Source organism: Tasmannia lanceolata, unplaced genomic scaffold (genome assembly GCF_043159265.1).
Source record: "Tasmannia lanceolata isolate RefF3 unplaced genomic scaffold, GAP_Taslan_0.1 ptg000008l, whole genome shotgun sequence".
NCBI lineage: Eukaryota > Viridiplantae > Streptophyta > Magnoliopsida > Canellales > Winteraceae > Tasmannia > Tasmannia lanceolata.
The window spans coordinates 57,002,662-57,021,830 of record NW_027518685.1 but is presented as its reverse complement, the minus strand read 5'-3'; the positions used below and the strand labels follow the sequence as shown (position 1 = coordinate 57,021,830).

The window sequence follows — 19,169 nt, the reverse complement described above, 5'->3', positions numbered from 1 at the left end:
TCCTAAAACAAAATAAAATCAATTAAGATCAGGAAATCAAGTTCTATTTAGTAAGAAAGTGCGGTAAAAATCGGTTGCCAAAATGAAAAAGGTCACTTTGCATCTTTAGGAGTTGCTATTATGAAAAAAAATTGATTATTAAAGCAATATGGGATATTAAAAGATCCTTTTGATATGTGGCAACCATCCAACTATCCAAAACATTGCTAAATATGAAAAAGTGATCTCAACCACACATGTGTCTCTCTTTATTTAAGCAACTTTGGGCTCTCAACACCTATAAATACCCATTCATTCCTTGGCCAAAGGAGGGACTTTCAAGCTTCATCATCAACCTTGGTGGAAACACCCTTGGCCAAAACTTTTTCAAACATCACTCCATCACTCTTGGATTGGAACAAAGCTCTTCATCAAATCAATAAGGAATTTAATATTAAAGCTTGAGGATCAACACCAAACACGGGAAGAGGTAGGTTTTGAATAATTTTCATTGTAGACCATTTAGAGTCATAATTACATCGCTCTAGGATTTATGTTTGGAGATTAAAATCATGTTAGTATAAATCCATGCTAGGAACATGCATATTAAAGCTATTCTCTTTTCTTTTTTTTTAAGTTTGCATTTTCACCCCTACATATTTCATTTTACTCCTCTCTCTACACCCAAACTCCCTTCTCCAAAACCGTTCAGTCTCTCTTTAGACAGCCCAACCCCGCATCCTGAACCCGATCCCTCACCCTGAACTGGTCTCAGTTTGCACCCTGAACTGGGCTCGGTTTACACCCTGAATTGGCCTCAATTTGCGCCCTGAACTGGGATTGGTTTGCACCCTAAACTAGCCTCGGTTTGCCCCCCAAACTTGACCCGAGTTGCAATCAGGTTTGGCCCTGCAAATTGACCCGAGTTGCACTCAAGTTTGGCCCTACAAACTGACCCAAGTTGCATCTTTTTTTGGCCCCATAACCTGGCCCACAAACTGACCCAAATTGCACCCAGTTTTGGCCCCACAAACTGACCCGAATTCACCTTATTTTGGCCCCATAACCTGACCTAAAGCTGCCCTGTACCTCAACCCCAAACTGCCCTGTAACTCGACCCTAACCTGCCCTACAACCTGACCCAAAACTGCCCTGCAACATGACCCCAAACTAGCCTGAAACCTGACTTGAGTGCAACCTGTGTCCTAAGCCGCACCCCAGCCCGAGCCCAACCACCAACCTTAGCGATTAAGCCCAACCTCCCTCTTGCTGCTCAACCTACCCCTTAAAGGCCATTCGGCTCAACCTCCTCCCTCTACGCCTCACTCTTCCCTCTACCCAAGCCCTGCCCCGCCCCAACCCACCTCGTATCCCAAACCCAAAGGCCCCGCCTCCATGACTGTAGCTTTCGGCCAAAACCCATGCCCCACCTTCTCATGCCATTCGGTCATATTCAACAGACCTATTCATCCTTATCAACCCACACCGATTATCCGATTACCATCCCCTCCCCATCAATTACACCATAACATCCTACCCCATTTCTATATACAATCGGACTCCATACCCAACAGACCCCATACATCAGCCCCTCACATCTCATAGTTAACCCAAAGCCACTAGGCTTGTTATCGTGTCCATAGCCAATAACCATATGCCATGACCATCCCCATAATTAAATACCCATTTTCCATCTTATTCTTACTCCATAACAGTACTCACTACCCTATAGCTTGGCTCCCCTCATCCATTCCCATTGACCATGTCTACTTCTTACAACCCATTATGATCACTCGGACTTCTCTCATTAGCTCACATACCCATATATCCTGTAACTTGAAACCCATGCCCATTTACCCGATTCTTATATTTCTCTTAGTTTGTACCCTAACAGTGCGTTCACAGCCATCTTCTCAACCCCCAATTAGAAGTTACTAAGAAAACCCTACACCCAACCCTAGTCGAACCCGAACCCAACCCGAGTCAACTGACCCCACCCAGGTTAAACCCAAGTTAAACCCGACCCAATCTGAGCCAACCAGATTCGCCCTACGCCAACCGAGTCAACCTGACTCGGCCAACCCAACCTGACCCACACCCAACCCAACTCCATCCGAGTCAACCCTAGTCCAGTTTGCATCCAACTCAATCCATCTCAACTCAACCAGCACTAAACCTGACCCAGTCAATTCAACCCAATCCAACTTAATCTGATTTATCCCACCCGGACCAACACGGTCTAACACAACCCGAACTGGTCCAACTCGGACCAACCCAAACCAACCCGGCCCAAACTGGACTGAACCCGACTTAACCCGGACCCAACCCAACTTAATTCAACCTTACCCAACCCGACTCAACCCGGTCTAACCCAACCCATGCCCCACTCAATACCCGACCCTATCCAACCAAACCCAACAGAACCTACTCATAGCCTTAACCCTCCATAGATTATTCCCATAAACTATCTTATACTTCCATGATGTAGCTCATTATCCCACATCCCATTCAGCCATAGCCATCTACCCCATCCTATCCCAACATAATGTCTTCTCTATACTTCAATACTACAATCCCCAAGCCACGCCATCCCCATCCCATAACCTAAAGTTCTATATCCCAATATAGTTGATCCCACCAGTTCTATATCCCAATATAGTTGATCCCACCACGATCGTGTATCCATTATCATGGATCCCATGTCATGTCCAGCCAAGTCAACCGAGTTGTGGCCTTCCATAGATCCAACTGATCCATACAACCCAAGCCCAATTTAAGTCGTACCCCTAACCCGCAACCTCAAGCCCAACCAAAGCCGCGCCCCTAGCCGCACCCCAACCCAAACCGGTCCGACCCGGACCCAATTCGACTCAACCCAAACCCCACCCAACCTGGACCTAACTTGGTTCAGCCCCAACTCAACCTGAGGCAACCCGAGCCAACCCGAGGCAACCCGGATCAAACCCAAGACAACCCAACCTGATTCCAACCCAAGCCGCACCCCGGATTCAACTTGGACCTAACCCGACCAAACCAAAAACCCATAGCCTATTTAAACATTCTTAACCAAATCCATGAACCTATGCTACCCGAATCTAATCATTATCTTCCATGTACCCTCATTAGACCTCACACCCCATTCCCATGAGCCATAAACCATGTTAATTCAGCCGTACTTTCATCCCCCATGCCCCATGCTATCATAACTATTCCAATGGCTGGCACATCTCATGCCCACTTTCCCATGACCGAGCCCTACATCCCAAATCCCATGAGTTCATCCGATTATTTCCATGCCCATGCAACAATCCTGCATACTGCAGCCTACATCTACACTCCATCATATCCTAATAGTCATGTCCCTTCCATCATACCAAAAGCCACATGCCCATCAGATCCCATATACAACCGATTTGAACCCGTTCCTTTGGTCCATACGAATTCACCCATCATTTCAAATTAGTCCCACTTCTAGTACCAAATTGCTCCATCAATCTTTCCAATGCTAGATAGGCCTCACCCATATTTCCAAATTCACCCATCCATTCTAATCCTTACGGCCAAATCCCAAAACTCAATTACCAACTCCGAGTCACATAGGAATCCCACTCCAATTCCCTTCTTTTGGAAACCCAAAGCCATCTCTTAGGACCCAACCTGACCTGAACCAATCTAAACGAAACCTAGCAGCCCTTATTCCATCCTTCTCAACTCAATTCCTTCTCTAAGTCCCATTCCTCCAGGATTCCCATTCCAATCTTCCAATTCTAACCAAATTTTCAATACCATCATCAACATCCAACCCTCTATAAGGAGCTACGTGTGGCTTGATCCCCACGACGAGGTATGTAGGCAACTTGGCAAAACCAAGTTCAGCCGCACCTTTCTCCATCCTTTCCGTTCCCTCACACCCTTCTTTATCTCTTCCATCCCTCTTTCTATCCCATCTCACATTCTCAAATCATTGATTGCATGTTTAGTTGTTTGGTCATTTTGCATGATAACTACTTTGCTTCCCATGTTTAGTTTCTTTGCATGTTTTATCACTTAAAAATGGCATGTTACTTGTCGTTGGCAGAAATTGCATGTTTAGTTATTTTGTTTGAATTTGGAATTCTTTGGATTTTGAAAGCCTTAAAGAACCTCAGAATTTTCACGTAATTGGAAAATCACAATTCAAGATCATAAATTCTAAAAATGCTATAGGTTCTAAACTTAGAGATTGCACTCTAGGTTCCCCAATATGATCTTAGAGCCCAAACTTCACAAATATACTGAAAATGCAACTTAGGTCCATTTCATTAGATCTAGGTTCGTATAACGTAGGTCATTTTAAGTCAAATCAATTAATCAAATTCAACTTAAACCAAATCTCATCAAATCTCATAAAATATCAAATCACTCATATAGGCATCTAAGCATTCTAGCCAGGTATTTAGGATCATAACTCCTGGCCCGCATGAGTCTAAACTGTGAAAGGCCAAATCATTAGTAATATTTAGATTTCTCAAATAAAACTCACATTTACCCCCTTTAGTTAAAACTTAAACAATTAAAGCATTTAAAAGGTAAAGTCTGACTTTCGTCAGGCAAGATCGATGCTGTACACTTCGTGCGGTACACCTTCCGGTCTCGTAACCAGGTAACTTACTCAGAATTTAAATCATAGACCAAATATACGGAGTTAATCATGGGTCCTAGATCCCTAATCATGGGTCCTAGATCCCTAATCTAGGTGGCGACTCTGGTCAGTTGCTTCTTTCGTGAAGTTATGACTTTTATCCTAAATTTATGAAAAAAGCAATCATATTCAAATCCAATGGACAAAGGCGCTATCATCATAACACACACCCCCGTGGGCCACCCTCCAGGACGGGATCCACAGCATCCCGCGGTCGCCCGGCATAGCTCGGTCGACCGGTCCTGAGTAAAATTTCATTTTTAACTTTAAAATCAAGGGCTTTGGGCTTAAGTCATAGGTTTTCAAACACCTTTTAGGGTGTGTGTATGGTTTTCAAGGAAGTAAAAATTTAAGTATGAAAACCATTTGAAAATCTTTTGAAAGTGCATTTAAACATAAAATCAAAAGGACACCAAATATATTCTAAAAATAAGAACCTTGAGTCTTCTTGGAATGTCTTGGCTCCTTTACACTTCCTTGGACTTCTTATGCTTGAGTGAACATCTTGAACTTTTTCTTGGCTCTTGTGACTTCCTCCAATCTTCACTGCATGTTGAGGGTGCATGAGGAGTCACCAACGGCATGTTTAACTCCAAGCTCCTTCTTGACATTTGCTGGGGAACTTGTGGGATCTTCATGTTGAGCTCCTTGACTTGATCATCTCTAAATGGTGATGACTCCAATGTAGGTGCAACCTCTTTGTTCCTTGATTTCTTGATCCGCAAGCTATGTGTTGAGTTGTGTAATGGCGATTATGACATGAAATTCTTGTATATGACACAACACCTCAAGGCAACACATTAGTACATAAAAGCTAATCAATTTAGTTAGCTAGCATCAAAACAAGAAGGTAAGTTGAATGATTAACCCATGGGAACCCTTGGGCTTACATTCTCCCCCTTTTTTATGATGGCAAACAAATTGATTAGGAAGGTTAGGGAGGAAAGAGATATAAAATAAATAGATGAGTATGTATGATATGATATATATAATAGAGCATAGCTCCCCCTCACTATATGCACAAATATAATTAATGACTGTAAAACATATGGTGCATATACAATTAGACTACCTAATCAATTTTTAAAATTCTTCCCCTTTTGGCAACAACAAAAAGGTAAGGATCTACAAGTGAAAGTGCAAGTGGGGTGTCAAGATGAATAATAGCTTGTCTAAGCTATATGCCTTGTATATGATATATCATTCAAGCTCTAGGAATGCTTATCAAAGAGAAAACAAAAGTGAAATGCATAATAAACCCTTTTTTTAATTATTTTTTATTTTAATCAAATAATTTGCAAGTTAAGCACAAGAATAGGGGCAATAGACCTTGTGAGCACATCACAATGATCTATAGAAGCATGAAGATATAACTATTTGGCTCTCTCCCTATGAATTTGTCATTGGCCTTAAGTGGAACCTATGTTGTAGGGCATGACAGCGCAGAATGATTTAAATACTTGGGCTTCATTTGTAACTTTTTGAAGCAGATAAGTATCTACCTGAGCAAAGATATGCTCAAATCTATGACCCAACCTTTCAAGTTCACAAGTTGCATTATGTAGGGGTTTTCTTATCATAGGGTAGACAAGTCTCTTCCTGAGCATGAACATGCTCAGAACTATAAAATAACTTTTGAGTTTAAGTTGTTTGGCCCTAGATAGTTATACATTTGCAAGTGAAAGCTCCCCCTGACTGTGTGCATCTAGTCTAACTGTAATAGTTCAAGGCACACAGAGCCCATGATTTAAATTACCTTAATCATTCTAATTTTTGCTCCATTCAAATGAGAAGTACAATTTGAATTATAATGGATGAATATTAGACAAAGAATTATAAAGTAGAGGCAAGTACAGTCTAATAACCACATGGATACCAAAATAACGAACAACAAGGGAATACACATCCATGGCAACCAAAAGATCATGTGTATATAGGACACATAAAATTCCATATACATCAGCCAGTAGATGGAAGAGACACACCCTCTTCACATCATGTCAAAACATCATCAGAGATACATGAATGAGTGTGAAAGACATGTACTAAACACCACCACAATAGATACAGTCATACAATCTCTGAGACATGAACCAATATAAAACATAAAAAACCCCTTACTGGGCATAGAACATCCATCACCAACCATAAAGCCAACACTGGGCATCTAAACAACAATATCCACAAGCCCATCTAGGGCAACATCCACATTAGTCATTAAGCCCATACTGGGCATATACATCCAGACTAACAAGCCCACATCAGGCATAAACGACATCCATGAAGAGAGAAAAATATAAACATAGTCCAAAAGCACACCCTGGGCAAGAAGAAGGAATTAAAAAAATGATCAAGCAGCAAAAATGATGTAATCAACTGCAACTGCTGCTGAGAAAGTGCTAGTCATCTGTCACTCCTGAGGAGGAGGAGGCTGATGCTCACAAGATGGAGACCGGGAGGTATAGTATCTGGTGGCCTGCCTCCTCTGATAAGCTTGCATCATCTCCCTAAGCTGCCTAGACATAAGTTCCATAAGTCTCGCATGATTTGAGGCTCTCTGACTCTTTGTAGTCGTAAAGGCAGTAGAGAGGGTATCAAACCCAGTCGTAAGGGTGTCCATGCCAGATTTCAATGATGTGATATCTCTGGCAAGAATCTCATATGAACCAGTGGTAGGGGGCTGACGCTGCTGAGCCTGTGCCTGCTCATGTGCTCTACTCTGCTCCTGCATCAGGGCCACTCGTTCAGCTTCATCCATAGCCTCTTCTATGTCATCTTGTGTAACCCCCTAGGACCACCTACTCCTGGTATAGGAATTCTCATAAGGGTAATGGTGGAGTGGTTGAGTGGAGGATCAGGGTTTGTTGAGAAGGCTTTTTCCAGATTGATCTTATGAAGCCTTAGGAGCTTAGTAATTTGGACTCCATAAGGAAGACCACCTTGTCCTCTCTTGACTGCCTCATCCATGTATCCCAAAATAATATACCCCAAATTCAACTTAATTTTCTTCATGATACAGTGGATCACAAGGGCTTCAAAGGGATTCACAACATCAAAATGTTTAGCCCTTGGAGTGATATTGTAGGCTACTATTTTATGAATCAGTCTAGCCTTATCATTCATCGAGCTAGCGGTGACATTAATCTTTTCTTCAAGAGGGGGGGCTGTGCCTAGTGTCTGGTATACATCTGACATATTGAAGTGAAGGTCAATTTCATGTTTCCCCAAAAGAAAATCCTTTTTCCTGCATTAAGTATATCAAACGAAGTAAAGAAATCCTTCAAATTTAACCCAAATTGGTCTCCTTGAAGATGGGTACTCATAACCACTCCTTTATAGGAAATATCTAAATTGGCATAAAAATACCTAACTATCTCAGGATAGACTGGAGCGCTATAGACGAGGAAGAATGACCAACCTTAGAATTCAAGGAGTGATAGAAGATAAAATTTATTGAAGTCTTGGAAAATAACTTTTTGCCTTGAGATGACAACTCGATCTATGAAGGCCTTGTAATGATCCTTGGCTTTTTTGTTGAAGAAGTGTTCGGTGGGGAATGCTTCTTCTTCCGACTCGGTTCTAACTCGCTTCCCCTTTTGTGCGATGGATTTTCTTGAAGTCGACATTTTAGAGTTAGGTTTTGAGAGAAAAGTGAAGAATCAAAGTAAGAATCAAGGGGAGGTTTGAGAAAGATGATGAGAATGGATGAAAAAGATGGGAACAAGTAGAAAATGAACGATTTGTGGGAGAAAATGAGGAGAGATGAGGATACAATGAGCTATGGAGTGATTTATGAAGAAAAATAAATGAGGGAGATGAAGAAATGAGAAATGAAGGAAGAAGAATGGATCAACCTTTCTAATACCTTTAATCTTTAAGATCCTTGACAGAAAATAGCTTGGGAGCGAAGAAGAGAGAAATCCCTAGGATAGAAGGAAACTACGGAAGTGAAAAAATCGATTCGCGGACGCACTTTAAAACACAGTTTTCGACCGTCGCGGTCGCCCGCCGCGACCCACCTGTCCCTTTTTATTTTTCATTTTGCGACCATCCGCGGTCGCCAGCCGAGGGTCGGTCGTCCGAACTAACCAACTTCCTTTTTATTTTTGTCCAGGTTGCCTTCCGCGGTCGCCCTCCGAGACTCGGTCGACCCCCACACCCTAATTTTCAATTTCATGATATTTTTCAAGTGATTTGTGGACAAATCGATTTTCTCCTGTTTTTCTCGCCTTTATGGGATTCTAATGGACATGTAAACTAGATCCCTAGGCTATGTGAGGACATCTAAAAATTCATTTCTATTTTTCTAATATTTAAGCTCAAGAAAATGAATGAACATTTGTTTTCAATGAAGTTCTTTGGATGACTTTCGGATGGATTTTGTTAGATACAAAATGCGACACTTGTTTGATCTATGTGTAGCAATATTTGACATGTTAGCTCATCTAGTTGTGGATGCTAAGTGCATATGTGTGTGTTCTTGCACTTAGATGGGTTGAAATATAGGTCTAGGGAACCAAGAGGGGGGTGAATTGGTTTTCTCAAAAATTTATCTCATTTTTAAATTCAAATTAAACTTAATTCAAATTCTCTTTGCTTGATTAGTTTTTGGTTAGTTTCAATAATATCAAAAATAAAAAACTAGAAGTTCAACCAAAACATGAAAATGAAAGTGCAAGAAGGAGAAACAAACACACCGATGTATAGTGGTTCGGGTAAAACCCTACTAAACTCTTCTTGAGATCGTCATCAAGAATTTCCACTATTTGAGACCTCCACGATGCCCGGCTCCGAGGCGATTACAATCCCAAGGGTATTAAATGAGGATGCCCTTGCCGCCTTTACACCAACTCTCCTTCTTCACCGAGTTCTAAGCGCTTCTCCCTAAGGTATTAAGAATAGGATGCCCTAGCCATGTTTACAATGAAAGGAAGATGATTGATATGCCTTCCTCTAAGGCTTGATGCACAATGAAGTCCCCTTGAATGCTCTCCAAGATAACAAGTTGAAACCTAAACCCAAACTCAAAAGATTGCAAGTGCAAGGCAAGTTTGGAGGAGAAAACAAAAGCTTAAGCCAAAATGGGTTGCAAGTGTTTTTAAATGCTTAAGATAGTTTTTCCAATCATTCAAGAGAAATGAGAGAACCTCTTAAATGTGTATTTATAAGCCCATATGAATTTATGACCGTTTGGGGGTGGAAGTAACAAAAACACCCCAAAAATCAATTTTTCATTTGAAACCCAACGGCTATTTTTTTGATGTCGCGACGTTCTCGAAGTTCTGAGAAAATGACCAGAAGTTAGAAAAATACTTCCTGGACCATTTCTCGGAGTTCCGAGAAAATTCTCAGAGTTCCGAGAAATTGTCTAGAGTATATGTAAGCCCAAGGGTCTACTCTCCTATCTTGTTTTGATGATTCTAAACATAATTGATTATGTTCTTGAATACTAATCAATTTGCCTTGAAGTGTTGTGTTTAGATAGGTTAATCAATGAAGGAACCAACACACCACATTATCATGCTTGAAGATGTGCCACACAAGAGTCAAAGGAGCTAAGTGGAGCTCACAACATCTCTCAAGCAAACATACACAAGATGGAAGACCAATTGAAGACTAAGGCTAAAGAGAAGTTGAGAGTTACCTAGAATTCAATGTACATCTTTTCTCTTTAGATTTCTAAGTCAAGGCAAGGTTTTTTAAAAATAGTTTTCAAAAACAATGAAGAACTTAAATGATTTAGTGAATGGTTATGTGGTGGACCAACATGTTGGGACCCCCATAACATTCCATATTATCTTAGGAATTGAGTTCCAAAAGCCCAAAATGAAATAAGCAATAAAAACTTAAAAATCTGCTTGTTTTAGGCTTCTCGAAACTCTGAGATTTTTCTCGGACCTCCGAGCTCGGAACTCCGAAAAATGGTCCAGTAGTATTTTTTTACTTCTGGACATTTTCTCGGAACTCCGAGAAATGGTCCAGTAGAATTTTTCCAGCTTCTGGCCGTTCTCTCGGAACTCCGAGAATTTGTCTCGGAGCTCCGAGAATGGTTCTCGAAACTCCGAGAACGTCGCGACAGCCAAGAAAACAGCCGTTGGCTTTTGAATTAAAAATTGTTTTTTGATTTTCTTAATCCCAAACAGTCATATTTTGTCAAGAGGCTATATATACACATTCAAGAGGATTATTTTCCTCTCTTGAATATTTGAAAAAACCCACTTAAGCATTCAAACAAACTTGCAACCCATTTGAGCTTAAGAATTTATTTTATCCCCAAACTTACCTTGCACTCGCAAATCAATTGAGTTTGGATTTAGAGCTTTCACTTGCAACCACTATTCAAGAGCAAATCAAAGGGAGAACATTGTGCATCAAGCTTTCAAGAGAAACCAAGCAAATCTTCATCTTCTTTTCTTGTAAAGGTGGCTAGGGCATCCTATCTTAATACCCTAGGGAGTATCGCTTAGAACTCGGCGAAAAAGGAGAGTCGGTGTAAAGGTGTAAGGGCATCCTCATTTAATATCCCTTTGAAGTGTAATCGCCTCGAAGCCGGGCATCGTGGAGGTCTCGCATAGTGGAAAACTTTAAGGACGATCTTAAGAAGAGTGGAGTAGGGCTTTGCCCGAACCACTATATATCGATGTGTTCTTTCTTTTTCTTGCACTTTCATTCTTGATTTTGGTTTGGTATTTCATTTTGTTTTGATCTCATTTGAACTAACCAAAATCCCATCAAGAGAAGAAAATTCAAATTAGGTTCAATACTTTTATAATTCAAATGGCATAATTTAGTGTTAAAATCAATTCACCCCCCTCTTGTTTATTTCAATTGGTATCAGAGCCTCATCTCTACTTTATTTAAAAATCCTAACCGGTCTAGAGAAAAGATTCTAAAAATGGCAAACCATCCTCAACACCATGAAGGTTACTCAAACACTAGGCCACCCTATTTTGGTGGAACCAACTATGGATTTTGGAAAACCAAAATGAAAATCTTCTTAACTCAAGATTACCAAATCTGGAGAGCCATTCACAATGGATATACATTACCCACTAGAAATCTAAATGATTGGACCGAAGCCGAACAACAAGCCTCCAACTACAATGCCAAAGCCATGAATTCCCTAATTTGTGCTTTGTCACCCGGAGAATTCAATAGAGTTTCAAATTTGAATTCGGCAAAGGAAATTTGGGACACCCTAGAAGTTACACATGAGGGAACAAACCAAGTTAAGGAATCTAAAATGAATCATATATTTAGGCAATATGAACTCTTTCAAATGACACCCGATGAAACTATTGCCGACATGTAGACTAGATTCACTAACCTAGTAAATGGACTAAGGGGACTTGGAAAGCAATTTTCAAATAGAGATTTAGTGACCAAAATCCTTAGATCCCTACCTTTATCATGGAAATCCAAAACCTCCGCAATCACCGAAGCCAAGGACATGAATACATTGAACCTAGATAAACTAATAGGGTCTTTGATAACCCATGAGATGATTTTCAAAACAAAAGCACCCGAAATTGAAAATAAAATTGAAAAAGGAAAAGGTGTTGCTTTTGCTTGTGATGTAGGTGATAACGAAGAGGCAAAGGAAGACATGGAAGATGAAGCAGCCCTCCTAACGAGAAGGATCAAGTTCTTGCAAAGGAATATGGGAGACATGAGAAATAGAAGGACCAATCCTCCATTTAAGAAGAAAAAAGAGCTCGGTGAGGAATCATCTCAACCCCGATGCTATGGATGCAAGAAATTTGGACACATTCGCCCGGATTGTCCACTCAACAATGAGCCTACCTCAAACAATCGTTTCAAGATAAGATAATGCAAGAAAGGAATGACCGCCACATGGGATGAGGAAAATGAAAGTGAAGGCGAACCAAATGATGGAGAAGATTGCTTGATAGCAACCAATGTTTGCTTCATGGCCTCAACAAATGACAATCAAGAGGTAAGTACCTTAAATGATGTTATTGTTTTAAAAGAAGTTCTTGATTCCTTACAAAATGCACATGATGAACTTGAAATTGAATTTGATAAAAATGCATCACTTGAAAATTCTCTTTCTAACATGACAAAAGAATTTGGTTGGTTAAAGAAAGACCGTGAATTTTTAGATGATGAAAATAAAAAATATAAAGTTGAAATTCATGATCTAAATGCTACCATCAAAATCTTAAATGAAAATCGACAAGAACTATCTATTGAAAACAACAAGCTAAAGCATGAAAATAGTAAATTGTCTTATGAATACGATGAACTAAAGAAACTTTTTAAAAAATTTGAACATAGTTCATTAAAATTGGATAGGCTTGTTAATATTCAAAGAATGTCATATGATAAAAGTGGACTTGGATATAAATGGAATACTACAATATCAAACTATAAAAATGGATTTGTAAAGGCTTCTTCTAGTGGTACTAAAACTTGTTTTTATTGTGGTCTAGAAGGATATTATAAAGTTGCTTGCATATATGCTAAACAAGATAAAATCAAATTGAACTCCAAAGTGAAAATAAATGAGCTTAGCAAGATTAGAAAGATTTGGGTACCTAAAGGATCTCACTTGCCTATTCATATGTAGGTATGCCTTAAAAGTCATAACAAGAAGAACACATGGTACCTTGATAGTGGATGCTCTAGACACATGACAGGAGACCTCACTCAATTTGCATCCCTATCACTCAAGGATGGTGGAGATGTTACTTTTGGAGATGATAAGAAAGGAAAAGTCAAAGGAGAAGGCACCATAGGTAACTCTACCTCTCCCATACATGATGTACTTTATGTTGATGGCTTATCCCATAATCTTATTAGCATTAGTCAATTATGTGACAATAGTTTTGAAGTAGTCTTCAACCCTGACAAATGCATTGTTAAAAATAAGATAGATGAAAAAGTGAAATTCATAGGTTCTAGAGACAATAACATTTACACTATTGGACTAGATGATCTTAGACTCCAAAATGTGACTTGTCTTAATGCCATTAGTGAAGATTCGTGGTTGTGGCATAGGAGGTTGGGTCATGCCGGAATGGATCTCATTTCGACCCTCCTTAAAAGACATTGTTAGAGGATTGCCTAAGTTCAAATACATCAAAGATCACATTTGTAGAACTTGTCAATTAGGCAAACAATTGAAGAGCTCATTTGCCCCTAAAAATATGATATCAACCACCTACTCCTTGCAACTACTTCATATGGATCTTTTTGGACCAATGAAGACAAGTAGCCTAGGTGGAAAGAGGTACGTGTTTGTAGTTGTGGATGACTACTCACGATTTACATGGGTCCTATTTTTAGCACATAAAGATGAAACCTATGAAAATTTTCTTAAGTTGTGTAATCAGATACAAAATGAAAAATGTATTGTCATATCTTACATTAGGAGTGACCATGGAACGGAATTTGAAAATGTACACTTTGACACTTACTGTAATGAACATGGCATCAAACACAATTTTTCGGCGCCTAGGACACCTCAACAAAATGGGGTTGTAGAAAGAAAGAATAAGAAATGGCTAGAACTATGTTGCATGAAAATGATCTCCCTAGATACTTTTGGGCAGAGGCGGTTAGCACCGCTTGCTATATCATAAATAGGGTATATATAAGGCCAATTTCTAAGAAAACACCTTATGAGCTTTGGAAAAACTTGAAACCAAATATAAGCTATTTTAGAGTGTTTGGTTGTAAATGCTATATCTTGAACATTAAAGATAACTTAAACAAATTTGATAAGAAGTCGGATGATGGCATATTCTTAGGATATTCTACACATAGCAAGGCATATAGAGTATTTAATAGAAGAACCCTTGTTGTAGAAGAATCCATGCATGTCACATTTGATGAAAGAGAGCCAACACCTCAAGAAATGCCACATGATGAGGATGAACCTATTGAATATCTCTTACCTAAGACAAATGCTCCTCCCATGCATCTACAAGTAATACATTACCTAGTGAGGAAGTAGAGAATGAAGATGATGACTCATTACCTAGGGATAGGAGAATATTGGTAGATCATCCTGAATCCCAAATCTTAGGTGATGCCACATCACCAGTAAGAACTAGATCATATTATCGTAGTGTAAGTAACAACTTAGCGTTCCTATCCGGATTAGAACCTAACTCCATCAAGGAAGCCAAAAATGATGAATATTGGTTGATGGCTATGCAAGAAAAGTTAAGTCAATTCGAAAGGAACAAGGTGTGAAGGCTAGTGCCTAGACCTAGTGATCATCCAGTCATTGGCACGAGATGGGTGTATAAAAATAAATTGGATGAAAATGGAATTATCACTAGAAATAAAGCTAGGCTTGTAGCCCAAGGGTACAATCAGGAGGAAGGAATAGATTATGATGAGATATTTGCTCCTGTTGCCCGTATGGAAGCTATTAGGATACTCTTGGCATATACATCTCATAAAGGATTTAAACTATATCAAATGAATGTCAAAAGTGCCTTCCTAAATGGCTATATTCAAGAGGAAGTGTATGTTGAGCAACCTCTAGGTTTTGAAGACTACAAACATCCAAATCATGTCTTCAGGCTTGATAAAACTTTATATGGCTTAAAGCAAGCTCCTAGAGCTTGGTATGAGAGGCTTTGCAAAATGTGTGATGAATTTGCAACTCTAATGAAAAATGAATTTGAAATGAGCATGATGGGTGAGTTAACCTACTTCTTAGGACTCCAAATTAAACAATACCAAAATGTGATATTTATAAATCAAGAAAAATATACAAATGAGTTATTAAAAAAGTATGGCATGGATAGCAGTAAGACATCAAGAATTCCCATGAGTACAACTGCTAAGCTAGAAAAAGATGAATTTGGCAAATCTGTGGACCAAAAGATGTATAGGGGTATGATAGGTAGCTTACTCTATTTGACAGCCAGCAGACCAGACATTATGTTTATTGTCTGTCTATGTGCTCGATTTCAATCGGATCCAAAGGAGTCTCACCTATCGGCAGTCAAGAAAATCTTCAAGTACTTAAGAGGAACCCAAAGTCTGGGACTATGGTATGAAAGATCTACTACCTTCACTCTCATTGGATATTCAGATGCAGACTTCGCTGGATGTAGAGTGAATAGGAAAAGCACTAGTGGGACTTGTCAATTCTTGGGAAAATCACTTGTTTCTGGTTTAGCAAGAAACAAAATTCAGTAGCTCTGTCCACAACAGAAGCAGAATATGTGGCAGCTGGAGCTTGCTGTGCACAAGTCCTATGGATGAAAAGCACATTGATGGACTATGGAATTAAAATGGAAAATATTCTCATCCAATGTAACAATACTAGTGCTATAAGCTTGACAAAGAACCCCATACAACACTCTAGAACGAAACATATTGAGATTAGGCACCACTTCATTAGAGATCACTCACATAAAGGGGATATTTGCTTAAAATATATCACCACTGAGGAACAATTGACTGATATCTTTACAAAACCCCTTAGTGATGATAGAATATGTTATATCCGAAGTGCCTTAAAAATTTAGAGTGCGGATCAAGTCAAAGAAATTGCCAAATAAATACTGTGTGCCTTTCAACAGCTTATCTATAAAGTATATACATATCATCCTTGTTTGGTAGTATATGCATGAATGAGATGTCAAACATTAATCTTAAAAATCACTCAATTGGTACTCTTAGCCTTCTTAGTTCTCTAAGATGGAGAGGTACCTTAACCTTAATTAAAATACTTAACAATTTGATAATATGTCAACATCTCGATCATGAACAGGTATATGTGCATTACTTGGATACATATTTTATACCATAAGCATTGATTTAAGGGGAGTACCTAACTCAATCTTCATTCACTCTTAATTGCTATACATTTTAGTTCGCCCTTTTTTGTCGATGACAAAAGGGGGAGAAGTTTGAAATTGATTATCTATTCAATTGCCTATATGCACCATATGCTTTTAATTGTTATCATTTATCATTGTACATATATTGAGGGGGAGTTCCTGCATTCACTTGCCTATTATGTCACTCCACACACACCTCATAATCAATTTTATTTCTTATCATAAAAAAGGGGGAGATTGTAAGCCCAAGGGTCTACTCTCCTATCTTATTTTGATGATTCTAAACATAATTGATTATGTTCTTGAATACTAATCAATTTCCCTTGAAGTGTTGTGTTTGGATAGGTTAATCATTGAAGGAACCAACACACCACATGGTCATGCTTGAAGATGTGCCACACAAGAGTCCAAGGAGCTAAGTGGAGCTCACATCATCTCTCAAGCAAACATACACAAGATGGAAGACCAATTGAAGACCAAGGCTAAAGAGAAGTTGAGAGTTACCTAGAATTCAATGTACATCTTTTCTCTTTAGATTTCTAAGTCAGGGCATGGTTTTTTAAAAATAGTTTTCAAAAACACTTAAGAACTTAAATGGTTTAGTGAATGGTTATGTGGTGGACCAACATGTTGGGACCCTCGTAACATTCCAAATTATCTTAGGAATTGAGTTCCAAAAGCCCAAAATCAAATAAGCAATAAAAACTTAAAAATCTGCTTATTTTAAGCTTCTCAGAGCTCCGAGCTCGGAACTCCGAAAAATGGTCCAGTAGTATTTTTTTGCTTCTGGTCATTTTTTCGGAACACCGAGAAATGGTCCAGTAGAATTTTTCCAACTTCTGGCCGTTCTCTCGGAACTCCGAGAATTTGTCTCGGAGCTCCGAGAATGGTTCTCGGAACTCTGAGAACATCGCGACAGCCAAGAAAATAGCCGTTGGCTTTTGAATTAAAAATTGTTTTTTGATTTTCTTAATCCCAAACGGTCATATTTTGTCAAGAGGCTATATATACACATTCAAGAGGATTATTTTCCTCTCTTGAATATTTGGAAAAACCCACTTAAGCATTCAAACAAACTTGCAACCCATTTGAGCTTAAGAATTTGTTTTCTCCCCAAACTTGCCTTGCACTTGCAAATCAATTGAGTTTGGATTTAGAGCTTTCACTTGCAACCATTATTTGAAGAGCAAATCAAAGGGACAACATTGTACATCAAGCTTTCAAGAGAAGCCAAGCCCTACCCGGCAGGGCCATCCAATCCATATACGGAAGACTATCGGGTTAAACCGCTCTATCGAATTACTATTCTTGTTCGGGTGGTTACAGTTATTCGGCTGAACTAGCTAATACCTGGCTCTTCAGGGTAAGGTGTTCACTTGTGACAGACTTACTAGACGTGGGATTAGAGTTCTGAGTTGCTGCTACTTGTGCGGCAAGGAAGATAAAACATTGGATTACCTATTGCTTCATTGGTTGTAAGCAAATCTTCATCTTCTTTTCTTGTAAAGGTGGCTAGGGCATCCTATCTTAATACCCTAGGGAGTATCGCTTAGAACTCGGCGAAAAAGGAGAGTCGGTGTAAAGGTGTAAGGGCATCCTCATTTAATATCCCTTGGAAGTGTAATCGTCTCAGAGCCGGGCATCGTTGAGGTCTCGCATAGTGGAAAACCTTAAGGACGATCTTAAGAAGAGTGGAGTAGGGCTTTGCCCGAACCACTATATATCGGTGTGTTCTTTCTTTTTCTTGCACTTTCATTCTTGATTTTGGTTTGGTATTTCATTTTGTTTTGATCTCATTTGAACTAACCAAAATCCCATCAAGAGAAGAAAATTCAAATTAGGTTCAATACTTTTATAATTCAAAAGGCATAATTTAGTGTTAAAATCAATTCACCCCCCCCTCTTGTTTATTTCAGTATAAAATATACTCCCTGGACCATTTCTCGGAGTTCCGAGCTCAGAGCTCCAAGAAGCCTATATTCAGCAGATTTCTTCTTATTTTGGTGCTGATTTATTTTGGGCTTTTGGAACTAAATTTTAACAAGATAAATGGAATATCATGAGGGTCCAGATATGTTGGTCCACCTCACAAACATTTACTTAACCATTTAAGTTCTAATACGGGGAGTGTTAGTCTTTTTGAAAACATATTTTTTTAAAAGCTTGCCTTGACTTAAAAATCCAAAGAGAAAGGATGTACAACAGACAAGTCTAAGTATAGCTACACTTCTCTTTGGTCTTGGTCTTCATAGATCTTCCATTTGTGTGCTTGCTTGAGATGATGGTGTTGAGCTTCTCGTTGGTTGATCCTTCACGAAGTGGTTCTTCTAAGTATGCTCTAGCTCCTTTGTCCTTTGTTTGGTTCATCATCAATAATGACCAAGTGATGTGTTGGTTCCTTCCATGATTAACCTATCTTAACATAACACTTCAAGGCGAATTGATTAGTATTCAAAAACTTAATAAATTTAGTTTAGAATCATCAAACAAGGTAGGAGGATAGACCCTTGGGCTTACAATCTCCCATTTTTTATGATGACAAACAAAATTGATTATTTGGTGTGTGTGGAGTGACATGATAAGCAAATGAATGCAAGAACTCTCCCTCAACATATATACAAATAAAAAATAGCAAGTGAATGCAGATAGTGCATATGGAACATGAATAGATAATCAATTTC

At 39.1% G+C, this 19,169-nt stretch overlaps 1 protein-coding gene across 1 annotated transcript in view; it reads left to right on the top strand.

The window, feature by feature from the left end:
* The first annotated feature begins 337 nt into the window (after positions 1-337).
* LOC143883661 (uncharacterized) overlaps positions 338-19,169 on the top strand; it is a 43,802-nt gene continuing 24,970 nt past the window's right edge. The window contains exon 1 of the mRNA XM_077386992.1: positions 338-469. The gene's annotated coding sequence lies outside the window, so the exon portion shown is untranslated. The remainder of the gene's footprint in view (positions 470-19,169) is intronic.